The following is a 9,584-nucleotide window of genomic DNA, read 5'->3' as shown; positions in this document are numbered from 1 at the left end:
ATGCGCTAGCTACTGTCCATCCCAACTATGCTACTATCAAACCAATGCGCTAGCTACTGTCCATCCCAACTATGCTACTATCAAACCAATGCGCTAGCTACTGTCCATCCCAACTATGCTACTATCAAACCAATGCGCTAGCTACTGTCCATCCCAACTATGCTACTATCAAACCAATGCGCTAGCTACTGTCCATCCCAACTATGCTACTATCAAACCAATGCGCTAGCTACTGTCCATCCCAACTATGCTACTATCAAACCAATGCGCTAGCTACTGTCCATCCCAACTATGCTGCTATCAAACCAATGTGCTAGCTACTGTCCATCCCAACTATGCTACTATCAAACAAATGCGCTAGCTACTGTCCATCCCAACTATGCTACTATCAAACCAATGCACTAGCTACTGTCCATCCCAACTATGCCGCTATCAAACCAATGCGCTAGCTACTGTCCATCCCAACTATGCCACTATCAAACCAATGCGCTAGCTACTGTCCATGCCAACTATGCTACTATCAAACCAATGCGCTAGCTACTGTCCATCCCAACTATGCTACTATCAAACCAATGCGCTAGCTACTGTCCATCCCAACTATGCTACTATCAAACCAATGTGCTAGCTACTGTCCATCCCAACTATGCTGCTATCAAACCAATGTGCTAGCTACTGTCCATCCCAACTATGCTGCTATCAAACCAATGCGCTAGCTACTGTCCATCCCAACTAGGCTACTATCAAACCAATGCGCTAGCTACTGTCCATCCCAACTATGCTACTATCAAACCAATGCACTAGCTACTGTCCATCCCAACTATGCCACTATCAAACCAATGCGCTAGCTACTGTCCATCCCAACTATGCCACTATCAAACCAATGCGCTAGCTACTGTCCATCCCAACTATGCTACTATCAAACCAATGCGCTAGCTACTGTCCATCCCAACTATGCTACTATCAAACCAATGCGCTAGCTACTGTCCATCCATCAAACCAATGTGCTAGCTACTGTCCATCCCAACTATGCTGCTATCAAACCAATGTGCTAGCTACTGTCCATCCCAACTATGCCACTATCAAACCAATGCGCTAGCTACTGTCTATCCCAACTATGCCACTGTCAAACCAATGCGCTAGCTACTGTCCATCCCAACTATGCTACTTTCAAACCAATGCGCTAGCTAATGTCCATCCCAACTATGCTACTGTCAAACCAATGCGCTAGCTACTGTCCATTCCAACTATGCTACTATCAAACCAATGCGCTAGCTACTGTCCATCCCAACTATGCTGCTATCAAACCAATGTGCTAGCTACTGTCCATCCCAACTATGCCACTATCAAACCAATGCACTAGCTACTGTCTAACCCAACTATGCCACTGTCAAACCAATGCGCTAGCTACTGTCCATCCCAACTATGCTACTGTCAAACCAATGCGCTAGCTACTGTCCATCCCAACTATGCTACTATCAAACCAATGCGCTAGCTACTGTCCATCCCAACTATGCTACTATCAAACCAATGTGCTAGCTACTGTCCATCCCAACTATGCTACTATCAAACCAATGCGCTAGCTACTGTCCATCCCAACTATGCTACTATCAAACCAATGCGCTAGCTACTGTCCATCCCAACTATGCTGCTATCAAACCAATGTGCTAGCTACTGTCCATCCCAACTATGCTACTATCAAACCAATGCGCTAGCTACTGTCCATCCCAACTATACTACTATCAAACCAATGCACTAGCTACTGTCCATCCCAACTATGCCACTATCAAACCAATGCGCTAGCTACTGTCCATCCCAACTATGCCACTATCAAACCAATGCGCTAGCTACAGTCCATCCCAACTATGCTACTATCAAACCAATGCGCTAGCTACTGTCCATCCCAACTATGCTACTATCAAACCAATGCGCTAGCTACTGTCCATCCCAACTATGCTACTATCAAACCAATGCGCTAGCTACTGTCCATCCCAACTATGCTACTATCAAACCAATGTGCTAGCTACTGTCCATCCCAACTATGCTGCTATCAAACCAATGTGCTAGCTACTGTCCATCCCAACTATGCTGCTATCAAACCAATGCGCTAGCTACTGTCCATCCCAACTAGGCTACTATCAAACCAATGCGCTAGCTACTGTCCATCCCAACTATGCTACTATCAAACCAATGCACTAGCTACTGTCCATCCCAACTATGCCACTATCAAACCAATGCGCTAGCTACTGTCCATCCCAACTATGCCACTATCAAACCAATGCGCTAGCTACTGTCCATCCCAACTAGGCTACTATCAAACCAATGCGCTAGCTACTGTCACTTCCCAACTATGCTACTATCAAACCAATGCAATAGCTACTGTCCATCCCAACTAGGCTACTATCAAACCAATGCGCTAGCTACTGTCCATCCCAACTATGCTACTATCAAACCAATGCACTAGCTACTGTCCATCCCAACTATGCCACTATCAAACCAATGCGCTAGCTACTGTCCATCCCAACTATGCCACTATCAAACCAATGCGCTAGATACTGTCCATCCCAACTATGCTACTATCAAACCAATGCGCTAGCTACTGTCCATCCCAACTATGCTACTATCAAACCAATGCGCTAGCTACTGTCCATCCATCAAACCAATGTGCTAGCTACTGTCTAACCCAACTATGCCACTGTCAAACCAATGCGCTAGCTACTGTCCATCCCAACTATGCTACTGTCAAACCAATGCGCTAGCTACTGTCCATCCCAACTATGCTACTATCAAACCAATGCGCTAGCTACTGTCCATCCCAACTATGCTACTATCAAACCAATGTGCTAGCTACTGTCCATCCCAACTATGCTACTATCAAACCAATGCGCTAGCTACTGTCCATCCCAACTATGCTACTATCAAACCAATGCGCTAGCTACTGTCCATCCCAACTATGCTGCTATCAAACCAATGTGCTAGCTACTGTCCATCCCAACTATGCTACTATCAAACCAATGCGCTAGCTACTGTCCATCCCAACTATACTACTATCAAACCAATGCACTAGCTACTGTCCATCCCAACTATGCCACTATCAAACCAATGCGCTAGCTACTGTCCATCCCAACTATGCCACTATCAAACCAATGCGCTAGCTACAGTCCATCCCAACTATGCTACTATCAAACCAATGCGCTAGCTACTGTCCATCCCAACTATGCTACTATCAAACCAATGCGCTAGCTACTGTCCATCCCAACTATGCTACTATCAAACCAATGCGCTAGCTACTGTCCATCCCAACTATGCTACTATCAAACCAATGTGCTAGCTACTGTCCATCCCAACTATGCTGCTATCAAACCAATGTGCTAGCTACTGTCCATCCCAACTATGCTGCTATCAAACCAATGCGCTAGCTACTGTCCATCCCAACTAGGCTACTATCAAACCAATGCGCTAGCTACTGTCCATCCCAACTATGCTACTATCAAACCAATGCACTAGCTACTGTCCATCCCAACTATGCCACTATCAAACCAATGCGCTAGCTACTGTCCATCCCAACTATGCCACTATCAAACCAATGCGCTAGCTACTGTCCATCCCAACTAGGCTACTATCAAACCAATGCGCTAGCTACTGTCACTTCCCAACTATGCTACTATCAAACCAATGCAATAGCTACTGTCCATCCCAACTAGGCTACTATCAAACCAATGCGCTAGCTACTGTCCATCCCAACTATGCTACTATCAAACCAATGCACTAGCTACTGTCCATCCCAACTATGCCACTATCAAACCAATGCGCTAGCTACTGTCCATCCCAACTATGCCACTATCAAACCAATGCGCTAGATACTGTCCATCCCAACTATGCTACTATCAAACCAATGCGCTAGCTACTGTCCATCCCAACTATGCTACTATCAAACCAATGCGCTAGCTACTGTCCATCCATCAAACCAATGTGCTAGCTACTGTCCATCCCAACTATGCTGCTATCAAACCAATGCGCTAGCTACTGTCCATCCCAACTATGCCACTATCAAACCAATGCACTAGCTACTGTCCATCCCAACTATGCTACTATCAAACCAATGCGCTAGCTACTGTCCATCCCAACTATGCTGCTATCAAACCAATGCGCTAGCTACTGTCCATCCCAACTATGCTACTATCAAACCAATGCGCTAGCTACTGTCCATCCCAACTATGCTACTATCAAACCAATGCACTAGCTACTGTCCATCCCAACTATGCCACTATCAAACCAATGCGCTAGCTACTGTCCATCCCAACTATGCCACTATCAAACCAATGCGCTAGCTACAGTCCATCCCAACTATGCTACTATCAAACCAATGCGCTAGCTACTGTCCATCCCAACTATGCTACTATCAAACCAATGCGCTAGCTACTGTCCATCCCAACTATGCTACTATCAAACCAATGCGCTAGCTACTGTCCATCCCAACTATGCTACTATCAAACCAATGCGCTAGCTACTGTCCATCCCAACTATGCCACTATCAAACCAATGCGCTAGCTACTGTCCATCCCAACTATGCTACTATCAAACCAATGCGCTAGCTACTGTCCATCCCAACTATGCTACTATCAAACCAATGCGCTAGCTACTGTCCATCCATCAAACCAATGTGCTAGCTACTGTCCATCCCAACTATGCTGCTATCAAACCAATGTGCTAGCTACTGTCCATCCCAACTATGCCACTATCAAACCAATGCGCTACCTACTGTCTATCCCAACTATGCCACTGTCAAACCAATGCGCTAGCTACTGTCCATCCCAACTATGCTACTATCAAACCAATGCGCTAGCTACTGTCCATTCCAACTATTCTACTATCAAACCAATGCGCTAGCTACAGTCCATCCCAACTATGCTACTATCAAACCAATGCGCTAGCTACTGTCCATCCCAACTATGCTACTGTCAAACCAATGCGCTAGCTACTGTCCATCCCAACTATGCTACTATCAAACCAATGCGCTAGCTACTGTCCATCCCAACTATGCTACTATCAAACCAATGCGCTAGCTACTGTCCATCCCAACTATGCTACTATCAAACCAATGCGCTAGCTACTGTCCATCCCAACTATGCTACTATCAAACCAATGCGCTAGCTACTGTCCATCCCAACTATGCTACTATCAAACCAATGCGCTAGCTACTGTCCATCCCAACTATGCTACTATCAAACCAATGCGCTAGCTACTGTCCATCCCAACTATGCTGCTATCAAACCAATGTGCTAGCTACTGTCCATCCCAACTATGCTACTATCAAACAAATGCGCTAGCTACTGTCCATCCCAACTATGCTACTATCAAACCAATGCACTAGCTACTGTCCATCCCAACTATGCCGCTATCAAACCAATGCGCTAGCTACTGTCCATCCCAACTATGCCACTATCAAACCAATGCGCTAGCTACTGTCCATGCCAACTATGCTACTATCAAACCAATGCGCTAGCTACTGTCCATCCCAACTATGCTACTATCAAACCAATGCGCTAGCTACTGTCCATCCCAACTAGGCTACTATCAAACCAATGCGCTAGCTACTGTCCATCCCAACTATGCTACTATCAAACCAATGCACTAGCTACTGCCCATCCCAACTATGCCACTATCAAACCAATGCGCTAGCTACTGTCCATCCCAACTATGCCACTATCAAACCAATGCGCTAGCTACTGTCCATCCCAACTATGCTACTATCAAACCAATGCGCTAGCTACTGTCCATCCCAACTATGCTACTATCAAACCAATGCGCTAGCTACTGTCCATCCATCAAACCAATGTGCTAGCTACTGTCCATCCCAACTATGCTGCTATCAAACCAATGTGCTAGCTACTGTCCATCCCAACTATGCCGCTATCAAACCAATGCGCTAGCTACTGTCTATCCCAACTATGCCACTGTCAAACCAATGCGCTAGCTACTGTCCATCCCAACTATGCTACTTTCAAACCAATGCGCTAGCTAATGTCCATCCCAACTATGCTACTGTCAAACCAATGCGCTAGCTACTGTCCATTCCAACTATGCTACTATCAAACCAATGCGCTAGCTACTGTCCATCCCAACTATGCTGCTATCAAACCAATGTGCTAGCTACTGTCCATCCCAACTATGCCACTATCAAACCAATGCACTAGCTACTGTCTAACCCAACTATGCCACTGTCAAACCAATGCGCTAGCTACTGTCCATCCCAACTATGCTACTGTCAAACCAATGCGCTAGCTACTGTCCATCCCAACTATGCTACTATCAAACCAATGCGCTAGCTACTGTCCATCCCAACTATGCTACTATCAAACCAATGCGCTAGCTACTGTCCATCCCAACTATGCTACTATCAAACCAATGCGCTAGCTACTGTCCATCCCAACTATGCTACTATCAAACCAATGCGCTAGCTACTGTCCATCCCAACTATGCTGCTATCAAACCAATGTGCTAGCTACTGTCCATCCCAACTATGCTACTATCAAACCAATGCGCTAGCTACTGTCCATCCCAACTATACTACTATCAAACCAATGCACTAGCTACTGTCCATCCCAACTATGCCACTATCAAACCAATGCGCTAGCTACAGTCCATCCCAACTATGCTACTATCAAACCAATGTGCTAGCTACTGTCCATCCCAACTATGCTACTATCAAACCAATGCGCTAGCTACTGTCCATCCCAACTATGCTACTATCAAACCAATGCGCTAGCTACTGTCCATCCCAACTATGCTGCTATCAAACCAATGTGCTAGCTACTGTCCATCCCAACTATGCTGCTATCAAACCAATGTGCTAGCTACTGTCCATCCCAACTATGCTGCTATCAAACCAATGCGCTAGCTACTGTCCATCCCAACTAGGCTACTATCAAACCAATGCGCTAGCTACTGTCCATCCCAACTATGCTACTATCAAACCAATGCACTAGCTACTGTCCATCCCAACTATGCCACTATCAAACCAATGCGCTAGCTACTGTCCATCCCAACTATGCCACTATCAAACCAATGCGCTAGCTACTGTCCATCCCAACTATGCTACTATCAAACCAATGCGCTAGCTACTGTCCATCCCAACTATGCTACTATCAAACCAATGCGCTAGCTACTGTCCATCCATCAAACCAATGTGCTAGCTACTGTCCATCCCAACTATGCTGCTATCAAACCAATGCGCTAGCTACTGTCCATCCCAACTATGCCACTATCAAACCAATGCACTAGCTACTGTCCATCCCAACTATGCTACTATCAAACCAATGCGCTAGCTACTGTCCATCCCAACTATGCTGCTATCAAACCAATGCGCTAGCTACTGTCCATCCCAACTATGCTACTATCAAACCAATGCGCTAGCTACTGTCCATCCCAACTATGCTACTATCAAACCAATGCACTAGCTACTGTCCATCCCAACTATGCCACTATCAAACCAATGCGCTAGCTACTGTCCATCCCAACTATGCCACTATCAAACCAATGCGCTAGCTACAGTCCATCCCAACTATGCTACTATCAAACCAATGCGCTAGCTACTGTCCATCCCAACTATGCTACTATCAAACCAATGCGCTAGCTACTGTCCATCCCAACTATGCTACTATCAAACCAATGCGCTAGCTACTGTCCATCCCAACTATGCTACTATCAAACCAATGCACTAGCTACTGTCCATCCCAACTATGCCACTATCAAACCAATGCGCTAGCTACTGTCCATCCCAACTATGCCACTATCAAACCAATGCGCTAGCTACTGTCCATCCCAACTATGCTACTATCAAACCAATGCGCTAGCTACTATCCATCCCAACTATGCTACTATCAAACCAATGCGCTAGCTACTGTCCATCCATCAAACCAATGTGCTAGCTACTGTCCATCCCAACTATGCTGCTATCAAACCAATGTGCTAGCTACTGTCCATCCCAACTATGCCACTATCAAACCAATGCGCTAGCTACTGTCTATCCCAACTATGCCACTGTCAAACCAATGCGCTAGCTACTGTCCATCCCAACTATGCTACTATCAAACCAATGTGCTAGCTACTGTCCATCCCAACTATGCTGCTATCAAACCAATGTGCTAGCTACTGTCCATCCCAACTATGCCACTATCAAACCAATGCGCTAGCTACTCTCTTTCCCAACTATGCCACTGTCAAACCAATGCGCTAGATACTGTCCATCCCAACTATGCTACTGTCAAACCAATGCGCTAGATACTGTCCATCCCAACTATGCTACTGTCAAACCAATGCGCTAGCTACTGTCCATACCAACTATGCTACTATCAAACCAATGCGCTAGCTATAGTCCATCCCAACTATGCTACTATCAAACCAATGCGCTAGCTACTGTCCATCCCAACTATGCTACTGTCAAACCAATGCGCTAGATACTGTCCATCCCAACTATGCTACTGTCAAACCAATGCGCTAGCTACTGTCCATACCAACTATGCTACTATCAAACCAATGCGCTAGCTATAGTCCATCCCAACTATGCTACTATCAAACCAATGCGCTAGCTACTGTCCATCCCAACTATGCTACTATCAAACCAATGTGCTAGCTACTGTCCATCCCAACTATGCTACTATCAAACCAATGTGCTAGCTACTGTCCATCCCAACTATGCTGCTATCAAACCAATGTGCTATCTACTGTCCATCCCAACTATGCTGCTATCAAACCAATGTGCTAGCTACTTACCATCCCAACTATGCTATCAAACCAATGCGCTAGCTACTGTCCATCCCAACTATGCCACTATCAAACCAATGGGTTAGCTACTGTCTATCCCAACTATGCCACTATCAAACCAATGCGCTAGCTACTGTCCATCCCAACTATGCTACTGTCAAACCAATGCGCTAGCTACTGTCCATCCCAACTATGCTACTGTCAAACCAATGCGCTAGCTACTGTCCATTGCAACTATGCTACTATCAAACCAATGCGCTAGCTACAGTCCATCCCAACTATGCTACTATCAAACCAATGCGCTAGCTACTGTCCATTCCAACTATGCTACTATCAAACCAATGCGCTAGCTACAGTCCATCCCAACTATGCTACTATCAAACCAATGCGCTAGCTACTGTCCATCCCAACTATGCTACTGTCAAACCAATGCGCTAGCTACTGTCCATCCCAACTATGCTACTATCAAACCAATGCGCTAGCTACTGTCCATCCCAACTATGCTAATATCAAACCAATGCGCTAGCTACTGTCCATCCCAACTATGCTACTATCAAACCAATGCGCTAGCTACTGTCCATCCCAACTATGCTACTATCAAACCAATGCGCTAGCTACTGTCCATCCCAACTATGCTGCTATCAAACCAATGTGCTAGCTACTGTCCATCCCAACTATGCTACTATCAAACAAATGCGCTAGCTACTGTCCATCCCAACTATGCTACTATCAAACCAATGCACTAGCTACTGTCCATCCCAACAATGCCGCTATCAAACCAATGCGCTAGCTACTGTCCATCCCAACTATGCCACTATCAA

This window comes from Borostomias antarcticus (assembly GCF_949987555.1).
Source record: "Borostomias antarcticus genome assembly, contig: scaffold_43, whole genome shotgun sequence".
Lineage (NCBI taxonomy): Eukaryota > Metazoa > Chordata > Actinopteri > Stomiiformes > Stomiidae > Borostomias > Borostomias antarcticus.
The sequence above is the reverse complement of the archived record's forward strand: the minus strand, read 5'-3'. Positions refer to the sequence as shown.